The sequence below is a fragment of the Schistocerca cancellata genome, chromosome 5 (assembly GCF_023864275.1).
Source record: "Schistocerca cancellata isolate TAMUIC-IGC-003103 chromosome 5, iqSchCanc2.1, whole genome shotgun sequence".
Taxonomy (NCBI): domain Eukaryota; kingdom Metazoa; phylum Arthropoda; class Insecta; order Orthoptera; family Acrididae; genus Schistocerca; species Schistocerca cancellata.
Genome location: NC_064630.1, coordinates 790,696,990 through 790,721,208, shown reverse-complemented (window position 1 = coordinate 790,721,208; position 24,219 = coordinate 790,696,990).

The following is a 24,219-nucleotide window of genomic DNA, read 5'->3' as shown; positions in this document are numbered from 1 at the left end:
ATCTTCAACTAGAAACTTGGAATAATATTTGATAAGCTAGGCTACGGTATTATAGACATGTGCCATTGAGCTGAGAAGTGTTGGATCCCCTTAAAAGTGCCAAGAGTGCAATAAACGTTAGAAGCTGCTACCCATGTAGCTGACTGTGTGTGGAATGCACACACGTTTTCATCGTTTTTTTATTTTTTTAAATTACGAGGGTTGCCCAGATAGTAGGCCACCGCATTTTTTTTCTTCAACAATTGTTTATTGAACATAATGAGAATTACACACACGAAAGGATGGCGTTTTATCAACACACCCTATTTTTCCAAGTAATCTCCAACTCGTTCTGTGGCCTTCCTCCAGCGCGAAACAAGAGCGTGTATGCCCTGTCGGTTCCAACACTTGTCATGGTGGCTGAGCCAGTACTTCACTATGTGAATCACGTCCTCATCGTCCTCGAAATTTCTTCCATGAACGGCATCTTTTAATGGCCTAAACAAGTGGAAAAACAAGGTGGCCAGGTCAGGGCGTAGGGTGGCTGATGTAACGCTGTCCAGTCCTGTTTTGGATGTGTTTAGCAGTCCTCAGACTTGTCGAGAGGTACCGTGTTCCAGCAAAACATCTCCTGGGTTGCTGTGACGCCGAAGTCGCCGGAAGCGCGTCTTGAGCTTTGTTAATGTGATACCATATACTTCTGCAACAATGGTACCGTCTCTTGGCATCACATCAATGAGAATCGAAACCTCATAGTTCCAGAACACGGTGATAATGATCTTACCGGAGGAAGAAGTTGCTTTGAATACTTTCTTCTGTGGGGAGTGGGAATGGCGCCACTTCATCGACTGTCGTTTTGTTTCGGACTCAAAACGGCCCCAATCCGTGTGAAGATGGCCTCCCCCTAAGTTTGAAAACGTTGCCACAAATCAAGACAAATGTTTCTTCTGTGTGATCTGTGATCCACCGTTAGATGCCGCGGGACCTATCTTGCGCACACTTTTGAATCTCCAAGACTGCGGATATTTGCATTCACACTTCGCCCGCATCTCGTGGTCGTGCGGTAGCGTTCTCGCTTCCCACGCCCGGGTTCCCGGGTTCGATTCCCGGCTGGGTCAGGGATTTTCTCTGCCTCGTGATGGCTGGGTGTTGTGTGCTGTCCTTAGGTTAGTTAGGTTTAAGTAGTTTTAAGTTCTAGGGGACTGATGACCATAGATGTTAAGTCCCATAGTGCTCAGAGCCATTTGAACTATTTTTTGCATTTACGCTTCTTTTGCTGATTGACTGATTCAGCGCCAACTGTTTGCATCTGTTCTCGCGAATGACAAGACGAGCTCGCTGCAACGTGTCAGGTGTGACAGCTATGGATGGTCTCCTCGACCGCTGCACATCATGGAACTCAGTCGAACCGCCTTCTGATGTCCTCACTCTCCGTGCCGAGTAACTAACGGTTCTTCTGTCGACAGCAGATGCTCCATAGACTTTGCACGAGCGTTTGTGAATACTCCCCACAGTTTCTTTCTCTGCAGTGAGAAATTAAATGACGGCATGCTGCTTGTGGCGTACGTACATTACCTACAGACGCCATTTTTAAACTGTCCTGCACCTACGCTATCTGTCAGAAGTGACGGAAACTTGGCGCGCTAAATAAGGAGACTTCAAATAATAATATGTATCGTTTCTCATTCGTAGCATTGTTTTCAGCTGAGAAAAAAAATGCGGTGCATTACTTTCTGGGTACTAGGTGTTTTTCTACACTAGGAGAGAATTGAAGAAGGATGCCCCCTCGTTTCTACTACCATCGGTCTCCGCAGTATCGCCCCCTCCAACACCACCACCACTAACATCCAATGGCACAATAATGCAAATGTCTTATTAATCTTTAATCACCAAACTAAGGTGATCAGAGGTCCTCATTTTTTGGGAACAGACTTCAAGTTTCATGCTTTGTCCTAAATTCCTTTAAAACTGACCGAGGGCAACAAATGTACTCAATTTCTTATTTTTTGTCGTCAGTTTTTGTAATTTCCGGAAGAATGTACTCACAAGAGTGAGTGAGGGAGGTGTCGTATTGGTCCGAGCACGGGGCTCACAACCCGAACCACACGCCACTGTTAAGCACTAATGAAGGACAGGGTCCCTTACTTAGATTGCACATAATTAATTAAGGTCTATCCAACACATTTATTTCAAATAACATAAACGAGGTTACATTTGAATCTGTCTGACATTAAATAGGAATAAAAAAAAAACAATTTCAGTATCAGCTGATTTAATGCGTGAAGCGCGAGTTAAGCCAATAACCAGATAAACTAAATAATTCTCTGTAATTCAAAGAAAGATAAAAACAAAACTGAATCAATACATCCCACTGACACATATCCAAAAAACCTTACAATACTACTCAAAAGAATACACTGAAGTGGGGTGCAACCATTCACCCGACACAACAAAATCAGTTCAGTAACACAGCTGCGTGCTCCAGTAAATTGCAAGACATTAAATACACTTCATTTGACGAATAACCAATACTCATTAACATTACGCCAGTCCTGTTTGAACTGCAGTGTCCCAAAGAAACAAGTGCTTATTGTGAAAGAACTATTTTTTTACATGTTTAAATTACAGCATTAAGGAATTCCAAAAGATGCCCAATCGAACCCCCCCCCCACACACCCCCACACCACCACACCCCTTTCAGTTGAGGCACAGGTCTTTCCCAAATATTTCCCCTTTCTGGGCGGAGGCTGAGCCTGAAACACAGAATGCCACAAAACCACAGTTTTGCTGTGAAATCTTGCAGGACACCCGGAAGCAGTTACAGACAAGGGGTCGGCACCCACAGATAACACTAGCTAAGAGTCAGGCTGGGAGCGCATCCTACGAGAACTTGTTCACACTATGCTCACTACAAACTGTAGACATTCCGGCCGAACATCCGCTTGCGGTGGCTGCCAGAAGGACGAAACAACCAACAGGTCCACGCCGTGCTTCTCTCACAGGCACTTCAATTTGTGCAAACATCTAGGCCAACACTAACTCCGGACTCCCCTCTCACTGCGAGACTTGGCACAGTCTATATGAAATGCCTTCCAGGCAACCAGTAACCGCCGCAGGAGTTTCACGATTAGCAGACAGCCTCAGCGTAACAGACATCACACATGTGCTTACGCCCGAGCCACAACTCCGCCTGTCTCACCGGCCGCCCCAAGCCGACTGCCTCTCGCCGTCACGCGCGCCCCAGCCGAAAACGCAAAGATGCTCATGCCCGGAGACGCGCCAAAGATGACAAGCCGATCGCTGATGATCGACCATCGATCTGGCTCAGGTATCAAGTCGCAGCATGATCGCAAGCCAGCTCATGTGCTCCTCTTTAATGCTTGGCAGAGATGAATCAATGTCATGTTTGTTTCCGTTTCGTACTTAGTAGATTTATTAATTAACTAACTTGTATGCACTTGTAAACAATTCAGTGTTTCAATATTACTTCTTTTTCGTTTTTTCTCCTCATTTGCTCAACTATTCGCTGTCTCATTTGAAATTAATTTTTTCCGCCGTTTGCCGTCACTGAAATTTTTCCGGTCGCCTAATGGTAGAAACGGCTCTGATTATTTGACTCTCCATCCACTCCAGCATAAGATCAAAAAATATGTGCCACATAAAAGCGAGATTATCAATAGCACTTTGAACAGCCAAAGAATTCGCATTGAAATAGTTCTGCATCCGTATTTTTCTTCCAAACTTTCCGGTAGGTGATGTAAGACTCAGATGAAAATGTCAAATCGCATGGGAATAAATTAATCTCCACCAGTAAATGAGCTTTGAGTCTGTACCAGTAATTCCAAGAACTAGATATATTACAATTTCCAAAACTGAATGACATTTTCACTTAAATAAGAAGGTTCTATGAAAGTAAGGTGCACTTGGCTGTAGGCAGAGGGAAACCCCATGGGTCATGAAAACGGCAATGCAAACAGCTCCCACCAGAATTCTAGGAAGGCATGCTTGCAAATGAGAAAAACCTCCTTGGTGCCGCAAGCCTCAGTATCAAAATACATAGCATATCTCCAAGTTTTGTAGGAACAACATGGGCTACTTTTAGCGAGATGTATGTCGTTGGGGCAGGTGTCATTTCTGGCAAGTGATTCGGAAGAGCATCTATTGTGGACCGTACTACAGTCAGTCAGAATTGGTCAAAATACACGGGCTGTTAAGACAACATTTTAGAGAGTGGACTAGGAACAGAAAAGAGCTGCTGTTGGTTAACCTAAATAATTTAGAGGGGGGAGAAGAATCACAGCTGTGCTCACAGAGGTCCTCCCACATTGGCCAGCACACAAACACAGACAAAGGGGAAGAGAGTAGGACACAGTTTTTCGAGCACCAAATATAGTTAATTTTGTAACTGGTTAGACAACTAAAATGGGAGTAATCGAGCGAAGTCAGCGTCTTCTAAGACAACTTCTTATTAGTTGACGAAACGTTTGTAATTTAGCCAATCTAAAATACGTAATGCCAGGGTAGTGCAGAGATTAAAGTCATGGGAAGCGCACTGATGAAAGTTACGTTTTATTTCAGCGTCCTGACAGGCGAGCTTCTCAGACAGGCAACGTAATGGGTGGAATTCACTACGGTGATGAAAGGCTGTCATATGGCTGGATTGTACTTAAAGACAGAGACAAGTTGTTGGTACAGAGACAGTGGCTCACTTTGCTACCACTTCAGCCGCCACGTGCATATTATGGGTATGGTGAGATACAACCGCAAAGCCAGGTAAACCGTACTAAAAGTCGAGTCAATTTTAACAATGTTAGTACCTTCAGTCTTCATTCTAAACACTAGTTTGAAGTTGGAGGTTCAATATGATTTCAACTCCAGCCACAGATAAAAACACATGCTTTTCCATCTATAGAGACTAACGATGCAACTTAATTGTTTTACTCAGATAAAAGTTCATTTGAATCACACTCAAGATCCTCTATCCAAGTATGCCAAGACCTTATCTTGTTATTCTCAAACTATTTCTTTAGAATTTATGTGTAATTGATATACGTCATTAAATTCATAGTGGAATGAGCTGTTTTATCATTTTTGGTGGGTAGTAATGTACAAATGTCACATATACAAAGCAATGTTAATATATCACATTAAATATTCAATATAAAAGCACATCCACGTTACAGTTTAAGGGCTTTGATAAGGATATATTTACTGAGAAGTCTTGATGCGATAGTCAGATCAGCGGAAATTTTTTTCTCCAATTAAAACTGAACATCTGAACGAGGACTTGCATTTTCTGTCTCAGTAATCATTAAATACACTCCTGGAAATTGAAATAAGAACACTGTGAATTCACTGTCCCAGGAAGGGGAAACTTTATTGACACATTCCTGGGGTCAGATACATCACATTATCACACTGACAGAACCACAGGCACATAGACACAGGCAACAGAGCATGCACAATGTCGGCACTTGTACAGTGTATATACACCTTTCGCAGCAATGCAGGCTGCTATTCTCCCATGGAGACGATCGTAGAGATGCTGGATGTAGTCCTGTGGAACGGCTTGCCATGCCATTTCCACCTGGCGCCTCAGTTGGACCAGCGTTCGTGCTGGACGTGCAGACCGCGTGAGACGACGCTTCATACAGTCCCAAACATGCTCAATGGGGGACAGATCCGGAGATCTTGCTGGCCAGGGTAGTTGACTTACACCTTCTAGAGCACGTTGGGTGGCACGGGATACATGCGGACGTGCAGTCCTGTTGGAACAGCAAGTTCCCTTGCCGGTCTAGGAATGGTAGAACGATGGGTTCGATGACGGTTTGGATGTACCGTGCACTATTCAGTGTCCCCTCGACGATCACCAGTGGTGTACGGCCAGTGTAGGAGATCGCTCCCCACACCATGATGCCGGGTGTTGGCCCTGTGTGCCTCGGTCGTATGCAGTCCTGATCGTGGCGCTCACCTGCACGGCGCCAAACACGCATACGACCATCATTGGCACCAAGGCAGAAGCGACTCTCATCGCTGAAGATGACACGTCTCCATTCGTCCCTCCATTCACGCCTGTCGCGACACCACTGGAGGCGGGCTGCACGATGTTGGGGCGTGAGCGGAATACGGCCTAACGGTGTGCGGGACCGTAGCCCAGCTTCATGGAGACGGTTGCGAATGGTCCTCGCCGATACCCCAGGAGCAACAGTGTCCCTAATTTGCTGGGAAGTGGCGGTGCGGTCGCCTACGGCACTGCGTAGGATCCTACGGTCTTGGCGTGCATCCGTGCGTCGCTGCGGTCCGGTCCCAGGTCGACGGGCACGTGCACCTTCCGCCGACCACTGGCGACAACATCGATGTACTGTGGAGACCTCACGCCCCACGTGTTGAGCAAATCGGCGGTACGTCCACCCGGCCTCCCGCAGGCCCACTATACGCCCTCGCTCAAAGTCCGTCAACTGCACATACGGTTCACGTCCACGCTGTCGCGGCATGCTACCAGTGTTAAAGACTGCGATGGAGCTCCGTATGCCACGGCAAACTGGCTGACACTGACGGCGGCGGTGCACAAATGCTGCGCAGCTAGCGCCATTCGACGGCCAACACCGCGGTTCCTGGTGTGTCCGCTGTGCCGTGCGTGTGATCATTGCTTGTACAGCCCTCTCGCAGTGTCCGGAGCAAGTATGGTGGGTCTGACACACCGGTGTCAATGTGTTCTTTTTTCCATTTCCAGGAGTATAAATTAATTTTAAGTTAATGGTGCATAACCATTTTATGCTCCTTAGTACGGTGAGGCTGGTATATGTGCATCGTCAGCCAGTTGAAGATCGTAGTTCATCTTCTCGAGGGGAAATTATTTGTACCCTGTGTGTTTTGTGTTTAGAGAGTACTGAATTGTAGCGTGTATGAATGATTTCAGCATTTTACTGCATGTTTTATTCAAACATTAAGAGTGTTGACGTCAAGATATTATATTTGGGTATACCGAAATTTACAAGGTCACGAACTACAAGTCTAAGATCAGGATACAGAGAGAACTTTAATTTCGTTCAGCAACGGTTGACAGTGCTTCAACTATGGAGGCAGCAATGAGAATGTGAGTTGTTGCAGGAGGATGTCAGTCAAGTGAGGATTTTAAACTTGCCTTCTTTCAAGAGTACTGGTTCAAGGCAAAATCAAGATCAAGTTAAAACAGGGACACTGATTTTGGATCATTATGCAGATTAGAGGTGGCAAGACCCGACACTTCGTTTCAAGAGGATGGTCGATAGGAGCTAATTCATAGATGTACATTGTGAGTTAGCAGAACTAACACAAATTTGTTTAACGAAACTTCTGTCTCAAATACAGAGAAAAATAATAATCGCTACTACGAACATGCACGATGTACGTCGATTCCAGCATTTATTGCAACTGTTAGGCTACAGTCGAAGTAATGAAGCAATGGAAACTGCACAATTTATTCAGACTCACATTCCACTGGAAAATCAGCAAGCGAATAACCAAAACTGGAGTGCGAGACGCCGGCCGGAGTGGCCGTGCGGTTCTAGGCGCTGCAGTCTGGAACCGAGCGATCGCTACGGTCGCAGGTTCGAATCCTGCCTCGGGCATGGATGTGTGTGATGTCCTTAGGTTGGTTGGGTTTAATTAGTTCTAAGTTCTAGGCGACTGATGACCTCAGAATTTAAGTCGCATAGTGCTCAGAGCCCTTTGAACCATTTTTTTGAGAGCGAGACTGTCAAAATTGGAAATGGATGAATTAGGCCGAATGAATACAGAACCACAGAATTCACCAGGTGACAGGAGAAGTAAATGAAGATATGATGATCGTTAAGAAAACTGGAGACATGACGATCGGCAAGATGGAAGAGTCGTAATTGTAGATGTTCATGGACCTGACACAAAACACAAATGGCGGAATGAAGAAGAATAGAATGCACGGAGAAGTTGACTAGTGGTGAAGGCTCGAGCTTCATAATAAGTTACGGCCAGTCAACCAGGAGTGCTGTTTATTAACTGCAACAAATAGAATTGAATTTTAGCAGCAGGAATCAAGGAATTTGACAGTAGCATGGAGAACAATGCATAGATCACAAGTGCGAACATGCCATGAAGTGTAGTGAAGTGTATACGTGATTCAGATTTCCAAGTGTCGGTGTCGCACATGGAAATTTTGAGTTGCGTGATACGAGAATGAGTGGCTATTACTTAAGCTGCAGAACATGAGTATATGAGGCGGGAAAAACAGAAAGGTTTATGAGTTTAAGAAGCTAGTGAGAGTGGATTTGGAGTCCCAGTAGCAAGCGCTTATTGCCAATTTCTTTATTGTGAAGAATTTGACAAAGAAAGCCACGCTAGGACACGATATTGTAAAACTTTACCGGATGTTACTACATTTGAATTAAAGGTTCACATTAGTGAATTTGAAGAATGATATTATCAAATTAAAATTTACAGATTGTGTATAAACTTTGGCGGAAGGAATTTATTCATTAGACATGGTTCTAATAGTAAAAGAAGAGGGAATATCGTTTGTGACCGAAGAGAACCAAGTGGGGTGAAGTAGCCACGGGTCAACAAGAGTTTTTGAGGAGGTTTTACCAGGTGATTTGATGGAATATGTGACTCTAGCTTCGATTACAGAAAGGAAATATATAGAGGATTTAGGAGGTAATGCAGACAATGAAGGATGGGATGTGTTATGGACCAGTGGATCAGAGGAGGAAGAGATAGAATGCGTTGGATGCAATGAAATAGAAGAGGATAATCCAATTTTTAACTTGAAAGGATTTTTAGATGCTCTTTTGAACACACGAGACGTGGAAGAGGACACATGCGAGAATGAGTATGTTTTAGACGCAGGAAAATGATCAAATTTACTACTGCTAGCAATAGTTTAGGAATGGAGGAGCAATGAAGAGGTACCAGATTGAGATTACAGAGACGATCTGTGGAATAACCTGTTCCACTGAAAAATGGGGCAGTAAATATGGCTTGGTAATTTCAGGAAGGTGAAACTTAGTGAAGTCACTCTAAACCAGAACTGGGTTGTGGGAAGGATTACATAAATAAGGTTACTGGATAAAACAAATGTTAGATTGCCCGTCTGTTAGATACATACGTCACTAGGAAACTGTACAATTAGCACTGAAGAGGATAAGAGAAAAACCAGATAAGAGGAAGGAAAATCATTAATGAGCGATAAAGGAGTTAAAGCTTACTGTAGACGACCAAGATTTAATGCGATCACGTAAAAGATAAACGAAAAGTGGATATCTAAGCAGCAAGTACTTTATGCAATTTGTGGTAATTACCATGCGAAAAGTTGGTGAAACTGGAAATTCTAGAAAGCTGCAAATCTATTGAAAATCACTATATTTCGCATGTAAAGGTGGTTCGCGACTGAGAACTTTTGAATAAACTGGTTGGGACACGATTTCAACTCTCAGGTGTGTTGTAGTAAGAACACTAATAATCCTAAGTGAAGGCAAAAGAGTCTTGAGGTCGTAAAAGAGAGTTTTCGCATGGAGCAAGCCCAAGTGTCATCGGCAGAAGTCAGGAACATGATGTAGGAGACACTGAGACGTGAAGCATTACGAGCATCATTTGGGCATTGAGGAAGATGTGGGTATTGGGTTAGGTTTATTTTTATATGTTCACCAGATGAGAAGCACTGAGCAAGAAGCCATGGAGTTCGATAATTTGAGTTTATGGGAGTAATGTTAGGTAGTAATGAAATGCCTGTTCAGAGAGCAGGCACCGCACTGAGAGGGTTTAGCAGAAATTCTGGAAAGTTGCGCTGTGAGACTATCGTTGAAGAATGAAACATTACATCGATTTATATGATTAGTTGAGGTTATATGGTAGTCTGATGAGGGTATTATGTGATAGTTATTTTTGTATGTCCTTTTACTGTCGATAGAACAGAAAGCTGAACGTTTGGAGGAAAACTGAGTCGAGAGCACAAGAATGAGACATGATTGACGTGTGAACCTGACACGATCGAGCTTGAAGGAAAAAGTATGTCAAGTATCTACAAATAAAGATAGACAATCCATGAACCATTTGAAATGACAAGTATGATAACCATGAAGGATAAGGCATGATAATGTAAGATACAACTGCAGAAATAATGTGCAAAGTAAAACAATTTTGCAATGTAATTTTCAAATGTGAGTCGAGAATGGATTATGCTTGTCTTTATGTTTCAGGTTAACGATCGCGGAGAACTTTTTAGATGTAGCGAAGGAAGAGAACAGAAGATAGGTAACATTGTGAGATGGTAAAATAAGTTGGGTGGATTCTGGCAAATATCAAGTGATTGTAAGTCCCTAAATACGCATCTTTGGACCTGGTAGCCTAAATTAAAATAAATAACTGCATTAGATGATTTAACTACAGACATAAACCTCACCTCAGCTCCGAAAATAAATATTGCCTGAGAGAACAACCATTACGTAAAAAAAAAAAAGAATGAATTTGCAGTTCAACTGTCAGGATTAAAATTAAATGTGTAAAAAGACAGGTTTATTCCGATGGTCCAGGAAGTAGCGAAAATGTATTACCTAGCTGAGCAGCGTTTTGTTGGTACCTAATGTTTATTGGAATTCCCCCAGCATTCCTGAGTAGGCTGCTTACAGGGCTGGTCCGACAAGCATATGTCGCAAGTCGGATCTCTCAGTGGTGCATCACGTCCAGAATCCGCAATACTGACGGCGATGCTGAGCCTTATGCTAGACTCCCATAATCAAGATGTGACAGGACCAAACCTCTGTGAGGCAGCAAAAGTGTAGAGCGTCCTGTACAGTAGTTTGTGTTAGTGAGGTAGCTAAGAGTATTAATAAGATGTGACCAGCACGTTCATTAATGTGGCGAAGATGAGGAAGCAACGTCAACCAGCCATGTAAGACCAGTCCCGGACAAAAATCAGACTCCACCACATTGAGCTGCTCGAAGCCTAGGTAGAATTCTGGCAACGGACGGACAGCACAATGACGAAAGATGCGTATGACCCACGTCTTGGCATCTGAAAACCAGAAGATATTGGGGAGAGCCCAGGACTGTTCCGGTCTTATGGCACCCTGCAGTCGGCGTTGAGCAACACTAAAAGTGGAGGAACAATAGTAAATGCAAAAATCGTCAGCGTACTGGGCGGGTGATATTGTAGACCCGACAGCTGTAGTTAGACCATTGATAGCCACTAGAGAAAAGCGTCAATCACAATACAGTGCTTGTATTGCTGTGCTGGTGGGTAGGGGGGAGGGTGGAAGGGGCGGGCAGTCGGCAGCGCCATTACCAAAAATTGTAATGCGAATGTGATGACTCCTTGTTCTGTCATAAGCTTTTTGAAAGTCGGAAAAGACACCGATAAGATGATGAGGACATGCAAAGGTTATCATATAGATTAGTCTATAAAGACCAAATTGTCAGCAGTAGAACCACCTTGGCGAAATCCTCTGTGACAGAGCCAAAATACACTGAGACAAAGGTATCAACATAGCTGCTGGCTCATCACACGTTCAAGCAACGTGCACGAACATTAGTAAGTCAAATTTGGCGATAACTGTTCACTGGATGGGTCTATTTACCTGCTTTCAGTTCTGGGACCATCATGCTTTCTCACCTTTGAGATGGGAGAAGACCAGGGCTGAAAAAGGTAAGATCAGTGGCCGAATAAAATTCATATGACACACAAAAGTGAGCAGGGGGGCACTGATATTGAGAGCAAAGTGGTTACAGTTCCTCAACACAAAGGGCTGTGGGCACTGAAGGCCCTCAAAAAGTGTGGGGCGAACTGAGAAATCAGTGCAAACAATGTATTCTCAGACACTTTACAATCGGAAAGGAGATACACATTGCAGATGGTAAAGTGCAGAGATGTCCTCACACGAGCACCCACAGACTCCAAAGTCCTACTGAGCGGCACGTGTTCAGTGTAAATAGAGCTAAGAACGTGCACCCGACGCTCTGTGTGATGGTTCAAATGTCTTTGTCCTCAGATGTTAAGTCCCATAGTGCTTACAGCCAATTTAACCAACCTTCTCCAGGAATAAAGCTGAGAACGACAACTGTAGCAATGAGTGTTATATCGTCCAATATAACGGGGACCACTGGAAACTCTACTGACTTAGAGGTCATCTTTGTGTTCCTCTTTCCTTGGATGACTGCAATGTTCTGGAACTTTCTTCTGTTCTAGTTTCAGGCACAGAGGCGGAAGTTGAGCCCTATGACAAGCAACGTGTGGCTCCTTCAACCACAATATGGTACCTGGTTGCAGATCGGCTAGGTTCTGGGAGAGTAGTGCCACAAGGGATCCCTTCCTGTTGAAAGACTCTGGAGTAAGGTGTTTCTTCTCCAGATGGCGATTAGGGATCGACTTTCCCGGTGGGTGTGGAGTCAGTACTCCAGAAGCAGTTATGGAGCAACAATAGGAGGAGGGCTCGCAACGACAATGGAACAAGGTGCAGTCGAGTGGCTCCGATGGTATGAAGGGCGAGGGTACTGTGGCTAGAGAGGATTATGACGTTATAATCACAGCAATTATCATCGTCACAACGATAGTGTGGCTTTTTGGCCTCCTGTATGAGATTCAGATAACAGTCTGGTATTCTTGTACTTTCTTTTCTCTTTGGAAGATGGTGTACTCTCGTTAACAGTGGGAATGCTGCTCCCCTCAGTTGACATCGATAAGGGGGCCATTTTAATCAGAACTGAACCGGTTTTCGTTTCCTAAATCGCTTCTACTTCCCCAAACATGCCCTCAAGGTGGTAAACAAAGCATTATGTTTGTGTGAACGAAAAGGCATCCTCATCAGTCCTAGTCAACTGGATATTATGGTGAGTGTTTCTCCACCTGCTTCTTAGCGCTAGATTTCTCCCAAGCCGTAATCCAGGAAGAAAACATTGTGGGCTCAAAGCTCGTCACATTGTAGTAATCCTTTCAATCTGGAGAGATTGCTGGTGCTGTGCAACCACCAGCAGAAGAAAGCTTGACCAATTAATTTGCATGTTATCTGCGCTGGTGCCACCCACTCTGAATGGCGCTCTCCCCAGTAATGGCTACCTGAGGAGGTGACGATTGAATGGAACCCCTATTCCCTACGAGGGGCACATAATGCCTGTCATACACAGGTAGTTTCCAGTGCAGGTGCCAGTTGTGTGTTCCTTGTGTGGTCAGGTGCTACCACTGTGCCGGTACTTGACGACCCCACCACAAATGGATGTCTACCAATTTGGATTCTGGGTATGTTACTTTTGCCAGAAAGGGAGAGGGCAGAGATATAAAGGTATAACTATCGGAATGTACACTGCATTGGAGGACCTTCCAGGCTCAGTCTGCTCTCCTTAATTACTTTTGCCAGAAAGGGAGAGGGCAGAGATATAAAGGTATAACTATCGGAATGTACACTGCATTGGAGGACCTTCCAGGCTCAGTCTGCTCTCCTTAAAGTTTCGAAGAGTTATCATAGCTCAAACCCAACAATGAGGACAATGTAGTGCAGGCTGAAAAGTTTTACGACATGCTGGAAAATAAAAATACGAGTGTCCAAAATCACAAATCAGCACCAAGACGACCATCCAGTGTAATGTGAGAGAGGAAAATGAATAGCAGAAAGATTGACTTCTAGCGCAGAAAGAGGTGGTACAAGGGCCAGAGCCCAATGTTGGCCAAGCACATACAAAAGAGGTGTGAGTCCACTGGGGAATCCAATATCTTCCCAAAAGTATCTGGAGACCAATATGCAGTTCGGAATAACGATTACATGTCACGATAGGTGGGCTCAATACTGTAAAAGGTGGCGGGTATTATTGTCAGGAGAGAAGGAGTAACAGGAAGGTTGGTTAGTCAGGCCAGCTCAGTGATTTCTAATGAGGGCCCCAAAACTGGATGCCACCTTAGTAACAAATCCGTCAAGAACACTACAACCCTTGTAAAGGTGCTTTCGTAGACTGTTGGTGAGGTGATCATGAAGTGGAATCGAGAAAGAACAACCACTCATAATCCAAGGCCAGGGGGACCTCATGTACTGAGGGACAGCAACAGTCGAGTACTGCAGAGCTTGTATGTAACAAACTACTTGAAATCAGCGAAAGGAATCACTCGTAAGTTGTAAAGCGCTACCAGAAGTCCAGCTAGCCCAATGACTGCAACGGGAATTCAAATTATTCAGGTACAATGGTCGAGAAGCTTGTCATAATCCATAATGTGTGTTACGTGACACTTCAATTGACATTAAAAATGATCCCTTTTGACAGTGTGACAGGAAACGAGTGATGTGGAGTGATTAATCACGAAATACCCCATGGCAATGTCCCCTGCCATCATGTGCAATGCTTACAGTTAAGTAAGAAGAAGGTGGTGTTACGTCATATGGAGATTTTTTTGGTTGTATTGTAGACCCCTTATAGCGCTGAAGAATGGGTGGAATGTGGAATGTTATCAACACATTTTATGGTATTGTGTTCTGTGCACAACTGAGGAATTTACTGAGCAGATGATTCTATGCATATGACAATGCACTCTATCATAAAGTAGCATATGTAAGTAAATAGGTTTGTGGACCAGAGTTTTATGTAAGTAAATAGGTTTGTGGACCAGAGTTTTCCTGAAATGAATTGGCCTACCAAGAGACCAGATCTGGACACAATTGGACACCTTAAAGAGTTAGAACGCCCTTCCCCCCAGATCCAACTGTCCATCACTACGTTATCTGTCTTCAGCTGTTGACGGAAAATGGGCTGCCATATCTACACAGAAATTCTTAAACCTCATTGTAAGTGTCCCCATCAGAGTTGCAAGCATTATATTGTAAACGCGAAGGGTGGACGCTAACTGGCCCCTGGATACTTTCGATCAAATGCCCTATATCCAACGCAGTGATCGATAGCGTTAACAAATCTCGAAATACGACCATTTTATCATATTTCTGCAGTATAATCATAAATTGCCTCATACATGCATACCTATAACAACAGTACTTCCAACTACAATTTTCAATCACCTACATCATTAGTGACTTCAAGAAGAATATAATAATTCCAATCCCAAGGAAAGCAGGTGTTGACAGATGTGAAAACTACCGAACTATAAGTTTAATAAGCCACTGCTGCAAAATACTAACACGAATTCTTTACAGACGAGGGGAAGATCAGTTTGGATTCCGTAGAAATGTTGGAACACGTGAGGCAATACTGACCCTACGACTTATCTTAGAAAATAGATTAAGGAAATGCAAACCTACGGTTCTAGCATTTGTAGACATAGAGAAAGCTTTCGACGTTCACTGGGATACTCTATTTCAAATTCTGAAGGTGACAGGGGTAAAATACAGAGAGCGAAAGGCTGTTTACAATTTGTACAGAAACCAGATGGCCGTTACAAGAGTCGAGGGGCATGACAGGGAAGCAGTGCTTGGGAAGGTAGTGAGACAGGGTTGTAGCCTCTCCGAGATGTTATTCAACCTGTATATTGAGCAAACAGTAAGGGAAACAAAAGAAAAATTCGGAGTAGGTATTAAAATCCGTGTAGAAGAAATAAAAACTTTAAAGTTCGCCGATGACATTGTAATTCTGTCAGAGACAGCAAAGGACCTGGAAGAGCAGCTGAACGGAATGGACAGTGTCTTGAAAGGAGGATATAAGATGAACATCAACAAAAGCAAAACGCGGATAATGGAATGTAGTCGAATTAAATCGGGTGATTTTGCAGGTATTGGATTAGGATATTACACGCTTAATGTAGTAAACGAGTTTTGCTATTTGGGGAGAAAGATAACTGATGATGGTCGAAGTAGAGAGGATATAAAATGTAGACTGGCAATAGAAAGGAAAGCATTTCTAAAGAAGAGAAATTTGTTAACATCGATTATAGATTTATGTGTCAGGAAGTCGTTTCTGAAAGTATTTGTGTGGCGTGCAGCCATGAATGGAAGTTAAACGTGGACGATAAATAGTTTAGACAAGAAGAGAATAGAAGCTTTCGAAATGTGGTGCTACAAAAGAATACTGAAGATTAGATGGGCAGATGACATAACTAATGAGAAGGTATTGAATATAATTGGAGAGAAGGGAAATTTGAGGCACAACTTGACTAGAAGAAGGGGTCTGTTGGTCGGGCATATTCTGTGAACTCAAGGGATCACCAATTTAGTACTGGAAGGCAGTGTGGAGGGTAAAAATCGTAGAGAGACGCCAAGAGATGAATACATTAAACAGATTCAGAAGGTTGTAGGTTGCAGTAGGTACTGGGAGACGAAGAATCTTGCACAGGATAGAGTCGCATGGAGTGCTCCATCATACCAGTCTCTGGACTGAGGCCACAACAACAACGTACCATATACCTGTAAGCTGGCCACTAAGTTCTCTCACCTTTTCATCTGAGGGTAGCACTTACAGCAAACGAGTTTATTTATTTGCTGGATATATTACAGTCTCTGTATTCCTAGATAGTTTTCACCACTTGCAGCACCCTCAAGTATCTTCAAAGTTATAGTTGGATACAAAATTGTTAAGGCTTTCGTGGTCACTTGTTGACAAACTACCTGTTGGCTTCTGCCTCGGGTTCTTCGGCCGAAGTTCGTCTAATGATATTACTGACGTTTTGCCAGCACGGATGGCTGGCATTGTCAAACTTTCACCCTCCATTGCCGGTGGTGAACTGGAGCCAAGCTCGCGGCCAACGTACGAGGGTTTCTCTACGGTCATTTCCGGTCCGGTTCTCCTCTTGCTAGCTGCGACGGTCGTTCGCTGAGTACGGGAAGCCAGGATCCGTTTACCTTAAGGCTTTCCTCTTTCTTGTTGAAACTGTTCGCGTGTTTTTGTATTTCTACAGCTTCTCTGAACAAGCGCGTGTGATAATGCTTCTCTACAGACAGAACTTCCGTGTCAGCGAATTTTATTACGTGGTCGGTCTCACTCAGTGCTTGCTCTTCCGCAGCCGATCTCTCCACCTGCCTCAACCTGCAATGTCGCTTATGTTCTTTGATCCTGGTGTTGATTGATCGTCCAGTCATTCCGGCATAAACTTTTCCGCATGTGCATGGTATACGGTATATTCCCGACATTGCAATTGGGTCCCTTTTCTCCTTTGCCGATCTAAGACACTCTTTAATGTTCCTTGTCGGTTTGAAAATCGTCCTTACGCCGTGTTTGCGTAATATACGGACGATTCTGTCCGTCACTCTGGGTATGTATGGATGAAAGGCCGTACCCGACATTTCTTTTTCTGATTCCTTACTTCGCCGAGTGATTGGCTCTGTAACACTTCTAATATAACTTGTGGAGTACCCATTGCTTCTCAGAACACTTTCCAGGTGTTGCATTTCGCGTCTGAGGTGCTGCGGCTCACATATTCTTCCTGCTCGCGTTACGAGCGTATTAATCATGCCTCTTTTCTGGCTCGGGTGGTGGTTTGATAGTTTTTGTAGGTTTCATTCCTTGTGCGTCAGTTTTCGATACACGCTGTGACCCTCGTTTTCGTCATCCCTTGTGACCAGCACATTAAGATACGGCAGGTCGTTGCTTTTTCCTACTTCCATGGTAAATTTTATGCATTAAGGTAAACGGATCCTGGCTTTCCGTACTGCAGCGAGCGACCGACGCAGGTAGCAAGAGGAGAACTGCACCGGAAATGACCGTGGAGTAGCCCTCGGACGTTGGCGCACCAAGTACATATAGTCCGCGGTCGCGAGCTCGTTTCCTGTTCACCACCGGCAATGGAGGGTGAAAGTTTGACGATGCCAGCCATCCCTGCTGGCGAAACGTCAGTGATATCATTAGACGAACGTCGACCGAAGACTCTCAGACAGTAGCCAATAGACAGTTTGTTATAGTCAGATGCTTTAGCGCATGCTGTATCAACCTGTCCCTTCTTGTTGTCAATGGTTTCTACATTTTCCGCTGCTCTCGAATTCTTTGCAGAACTTATTCATCCGTTACCTTTTCAATCCATGAAGTTTCCAACGTCCTTGTGTAACGCCACCTCTCAAACGCTAGAATTAAATTCTTTTTGTATTTTCTCACAGTCTATGATTCACCTCCATACAATACTGTGCTAGATGCCTAAAATCTCAGAAATTTATTCCACAGATTAGGGTCGAAGTAAGAAATCTGACTTCCTTTGGCCAGATATGCCATCACTGCCTGAGTTAATCTGCTTTCATGTCGTCGTTGGTTCGTCTGTCAGTCCAAGAAAATTCCTTAGACACAGGTGGCAAGTGATAACTAACTCCTTTTGCCCGTTATAATGCACAAAATAGATGTAGTGTAGACTCAAAAAGGCGTTGAAAGTCCCCTATAGAAGTATTGAGCCATTATGCCTCTACAGCCGTCAATAATAGCAAAATTGTTGCTGGTACAGGACTTTGTGCACAAACTCACCTCTCGATTATGTCCCATAGATGTTCGATGGGTGGACAAGTCATTCGCTCCACTGTTCCTAATGTTCGTCAAGCCAGTCATGAACAGTTGTGACCCAGTGACATAGCGCATCGTCGTCCATTAAAATTCTATTGCTGTTTGGAAACACGATGTCCATGGATGGCTGAGAATGGTCTCCAAGTAGCTGAACTTAACCATTTAGAGACAACTATCAGTTCAGATGCCCGAGAGGACCAAGTCCATTTCCTGTAAACGGAGACTACACCATTACGGAGTCACTACCAGCTTGAACAGTGGCTTATTAGCAACTTCGGCCAATGGCTTCGTGGGGTTTACGCCACTCGTTAACCCTACCACTAGCTCTTAGCAACTGAAATCGGAACTCATCTAATCAGGCCAAGATTTTCCAGTCGTCTAGGGTCCAACCGATATGGCGACAAGACAAGGGCAGAAGGTGCAGGCATGTCATGCTGTTAGCAAAGGCACTCGAGTCGGTCGTCTGCTGCCACAGCCCATTAACGCCAAATTTCTTCGCACTGTCCTGGCTGATACGTTCTTCGTGCGTCCCACATTGATTTTTGCGGTCATTTCATGCAATGTTGCTTCTCTGTAAGTACTGACAGCTCTACGCAAATGCTGCTGGTTTCGGTCCTTGAGTAAAGGTCATCGACTACTACGTTGTCCGTGGTGAGAGGAAATAGCTGAAATCTGGTATTCTTGGCACGCTCTTGACAGTATGGATTTGGGTACATTGAATTCCATAAAGATTTACAAATTGCTGCAACTACTATTTCACGATCGAAGTCTGTTACTTCCTGTCTTACGGCCGTAAACAAGTCATAGATCTTTTCACATGTATCACATTAGTACAAATGACAGCTCCGCCAGTGCACTGCCGTTTTATAACTTGTGCACGCGATGCTACTGCCATCTATCTATGCTGCATTACGCTGTTCCAAGACACTCGCAACCTCAGTGCATGGCGTTTGGCTTACGGCTAATTTTATTCTGCTACTATTCTTTACTATCGTCGTTCTTTAGTCTACTTTCAATATCTAGTATACGCTTGCTAAACTGTCGTTACATTCAGCAGACCCCGCCGTTCTTCTTCTTTTTCACTAATGACAGTAATGTTATCAGTGAAGTTTATCATTGATGTCCTTTCAGAGATTGAAGGCAACGGAGAACATGATTTCTAATCCGAGAGCTTACAGGGAAATGCTCATTCCGCGTCAACTTTGGACATGTTCTTCCAAGATGGCGATGCCCCTGCGAACTCTGCTCGTCCCGTCACGCACCACGTAAAACTCCCCAGGGGATGGACTGCCAGAAATCGACACGTTTCTTGTCCACGAAGGCCATCCGGGCTGTAGGTTTTTACGTGTGGGGCGGCTGAAAGGGAAGTCTACGAAATAAGAAGTGAAATCGAGAGCAAACCGAGAAGTAAGCAAAAGTGACGAAATGGCGGTAGGTATTATGAACTATGCTGCCTGCATGAAAGAGCAGAAGACGACAAAAAAGGATTTACATGTCGTGTTGTTAAGACTGGAAGAAGCATTGAAGTTGTAGGCGCAGTTTGTGAAACTCGAATTTGTCTTTAATCACTTGCATTCACATAACACCTTCTCTGAGGGTTAGTTTTGGATGATATTCAGCCAGTAACATTATTTCTAGTTACATGTGCACGGAGCGTAGTGCAGCTGCATCTCGTCTCTACAACGATATTTTGTAAACTTCTCTATGGCAATGCCTCTTTGTGGTTCTGAAGATGGCTATTGCTTCCTAAACCCGTTCCCGCTTCGCTCTTGAAAGTTTTCAAAATCGCTTCCAGGGGGCAGTTATTTCTTTTAGTTGATTCGAGTGTCGTAGACACTTCGCAGTAATTGAAGAAAAAAAAACTTCATGCATGTAGAGGCATCTTTTCATGCATATCAGTGTTTATGGCATCAAGTCTCTGGAACTAGGTGTCGCTCAGTGATAAGTTTGTGTACGAACATTCAACGGAATATATGTATAAGGTATGCAAAATGAACTGCGAATAGGGTTAGTAACAAGGAAGCAGTATATTTAAATGTTAATCACGATGTGGCAGTTTCTCACGCATCTTACAATTTATAACGTCATGTCTCCTGAACTATCTGATGGAACGTTGGTTCTAACTCACCCATCGATTGGTGTCTAAGAGTGACGGATGTGAGTACCAAGTTTGGCTGATATCAGACAACTGGTATAGGAGGAGAAGTGGAAAATACACAGTAATACCCATTTTCGTAATATACTTAGCGTCCTTCTGAAATACCGTGTATATTGTCCATCATTTTTGTCGTGTTCGATCTCAGCAATATCTTGCCTGAATTAAAACAAAGCGTCTCTCTCCCTGTTACACCATCCCTCCCTCCCCCCTGTCTCTCTCTCTCTCTCTCTCTCTCTCACTCTCTCTCTGCCGGCCGGTGTGGCCAAGCGGTTCTAGGCGCTTCAGTCTGGAACCGCGCGACCGCTAAGGTCTCTTCGAATTCTGCCTCGGGCATGGATGTATGTGATGTCCTTAGGTTAGTTAGGTTTAAGTAGTTCCAAGTTCTAGGGGACTGATGACCTAAGATGTTAAGTCCCATAGTGCTCAGAGCCATTTGAACCATCTCTCTCTCTCTGACGTTGCTGGCTCACAGTAGAAAACGGGGCAGCTTTTGAATGTCGTAGCCAACAAATAGAGCTTCTTTCAGTTTCGCTTGTAATAGATAAGGGCACTTCCAGATTGAATATCTGAAACATTCTTCTCCTTTGTGTAAGGCTTTCAGAAATTTTTTCATGTTTATACATAGTGTGAAGAAGTGGTAAAAGATTTTTTTCGGAATGGAAACAAAACAGCCAAATAGATAACCATATAAATTAATTGCACTAGCTATAACTATATATACAGGGTATTTCAAATATACGTTTAAAATCTTTGGGGACAGCTTCCTCATACGAAAACAAGAAAAAAGTCCATGCGAACATATGTCCGAAAATCCTTCATCATTACTGATGAACGTTGACATTTAAGGGGCTTCCAGTTATAAGGCAACTACGTGACTTATCTATGCACCATTTTGACTAATAGCATCCTATGCGGCGTTTTGGTGTCAGGTAAAGTTGTTCACATTCGTCATTCGTCTGTCTTCGACGTCTCCATTGTGTACCTTCACTGCAAGTAGTGAGTTAACTCAAAATCTTCCGTTCGAACATGACAGGATAGCATTTCGTGAACATGTAGACACAATTTTTATATACTGATAAGGAACACGAGCTACAAGACAGGATCAGACTGATTTTCCGGACCAAAGACAGCCCAGACACCCAGTCTTTCGTGCTGCACATCGATACTTTCCCGAGACAGGACTCGTAACACCACAGGCTATTGACCTAGGAAGGCTACGTGTTCCTCGCATGATTGACCAGGAAGAGCACGTTCTACAGGCGGTCGGTAAAGATCCAGATATCACTGCAGGACAAGTGGTCCTTGCATATGGTACACCTATAAGTTCGGGATACTTCATGAGGAACTCACGTATCCGTATCATCTTTAATGTGTGCAAGGCCTTACGTCTGTCAATCACCTACAACTTGAGGATTTTTCCTATGGTTTGTTTTACAAACTGCCAATCAGTTGCTTGTCTCTTCAGGATTATTTACAGACGAGGCAACGTCGAGAAAAGTTAGGACAACAGATTTCCACAACCATCAAATATGGCCGACGGCAATCTTCATGCTACAGTTGAGGCTAGACATCAGCATCAGTTTAAAATTAATGTGTGGCGTAGGTCTCTAGGTGAGAATTTGGTCGTGCGATACGTTCTCCCGGCACTCTTGCAGGTGCTGACTACAGGAACTTTATTCAGAAACCCTTAAAGAACTAAATGAAGATGTACCCCTGCAAATAAGAAGCAACATGTGGGTTATGCACGATGGAGCTCCAACACATTTAAGTTTCAGTGTTCGAGATGCACTGGTTTGTATCTACCACGACAGATGAATAGGAAGAACAGGACCAATTCCATGATCTACACGTTCTCGACATGAATCTTCTGGATAATTATCTCTGTGTGGAGGAGGGTACTTGAAACAATTGAGCTACGTCACACGCTACCGGATGCAGAAACTCATCATCAACACGTCATGGAAGCCAGCGAAACAATTCGAAATGATCAGGAACTTTGTCAAAGGTTGCGTCAGTCTATGATTCTACGGGTGCGTGTATGTCTAGGAGCACGAGAAGGACATTTCGAGGATTTATGACGTGTTTATGTGTTGACGAGTTCCCACGATCTATATTACAAACTTTCATCAATAGCTCGAAAACACAGGATTTTCGGACATATGTTTAACTGAAGTTTACTCTTGTTTTGGTGTAAAGAACCTGTCACCAAAGTTTGTAAAAGTATGTATGAAACCACTGTATACTATCTCCATGTAGTTGCTGTGAACCATTATTCCGAATCTGTAGCGTAATTAAAAGGCATCGCTCTACAACACGCAATATAAGGCCAATTGCTGGAATTTTCTGACAATCGATTTAAATCATTACCGAAGCTTTTAATATAATCCATACACCGATATAATTCATTTTCTGCATATTCATGCCCGACTTATATTAAAAGCCCTCTATGATACCAGGTTTCATCCTCATAGATCTGGATGCTCTGAGCTTAATTGCCGGTGACCAATCTGAGCTTCATAGGGACGAATATTTTCAAACAGAATCCTCTTCGCCTACTGAGGTTAAGAGAGAAGCTCATTGAGAGAGATAATAAGCGAAATTGGCTAGTCATTTACCAAGTTGTGTCAGATTAAAAGGCTTACGGCCAGCTAAGAGCCAAACATTTACCTCATTAAAAGTGTTTGTAAGAGTAACGGAGTTTCCGAAAGAGATGATGTCTCGCCTGAAGAAGTTTTCCGAAGAAGCGACGGCTACCAGCGGAGATTCCCGCCCACAACACGAGAGGGGCCGTGTCAGACGCTGCGCTGAATAATTAATGAGCGTGCCTGCAACGGGAGACGCGGGTTGCCTGTCTGCGCCTGCAATGGGCGTGCTTCGCCGTCCTTTTGATACCCTGTAGGCAGGCGAGACCACCAACTTGCGTATGAGCAAGTGTTTTCTTTTCCGGTATTCTTAAAGTTTTTTTAAACCTTACCGTGGGTGCTAAGGACAGAAAGTTCGCCACCAAGTTTCACATTACGTTCCATAGTTTGTTACTTTTCTGATGTAGCCATGCACGCTATTGTAACCAGTGCAAGGCACGTAGTTACTGCAACCTCTTCACTATATTCATTCTAAGTCTCTCTCTACAATTTTGACTCCACAACTTCCTTCCATTATAATTTAACTTTTACTTCCAGCTTCAGCAGGTGTAATATCGACCTGTAGCCTTCCGCCTACCTAATCTGCTCTGCAAGTAACAGAGAGCTCCTAATCGGATCAGAAAAGACTCGTGGGGCAGATTTACAACTTGGTACTTCAATACGTTATTAACTATATCATCTAACTATTTTGAAAGATCTCTACAAAGTAGACACGTCACGTACATGAAAGTCAACAATAAGCAACATCATAAGTTTGAGTACCTCACAGTAAATCAAAGAAGTTATTTCTTAATTTGGCTGCCACTCGGAAAAAAACAAAACTCTGTCCATTAAGCAGTAGACTGTCAGAATAATAAATTTTACATAACTTGTCTGAACAAACATGTAATAACAAAATGGTCCCCACACTTAATCATACACAGAACCACAGAGAGATAATAGCAATGGTTCTGAATCACTAGAGGACAACATATGAAAAAAATACAAAAAATTCATGCTACAGTTACGGAAATGATTAGACGTCGA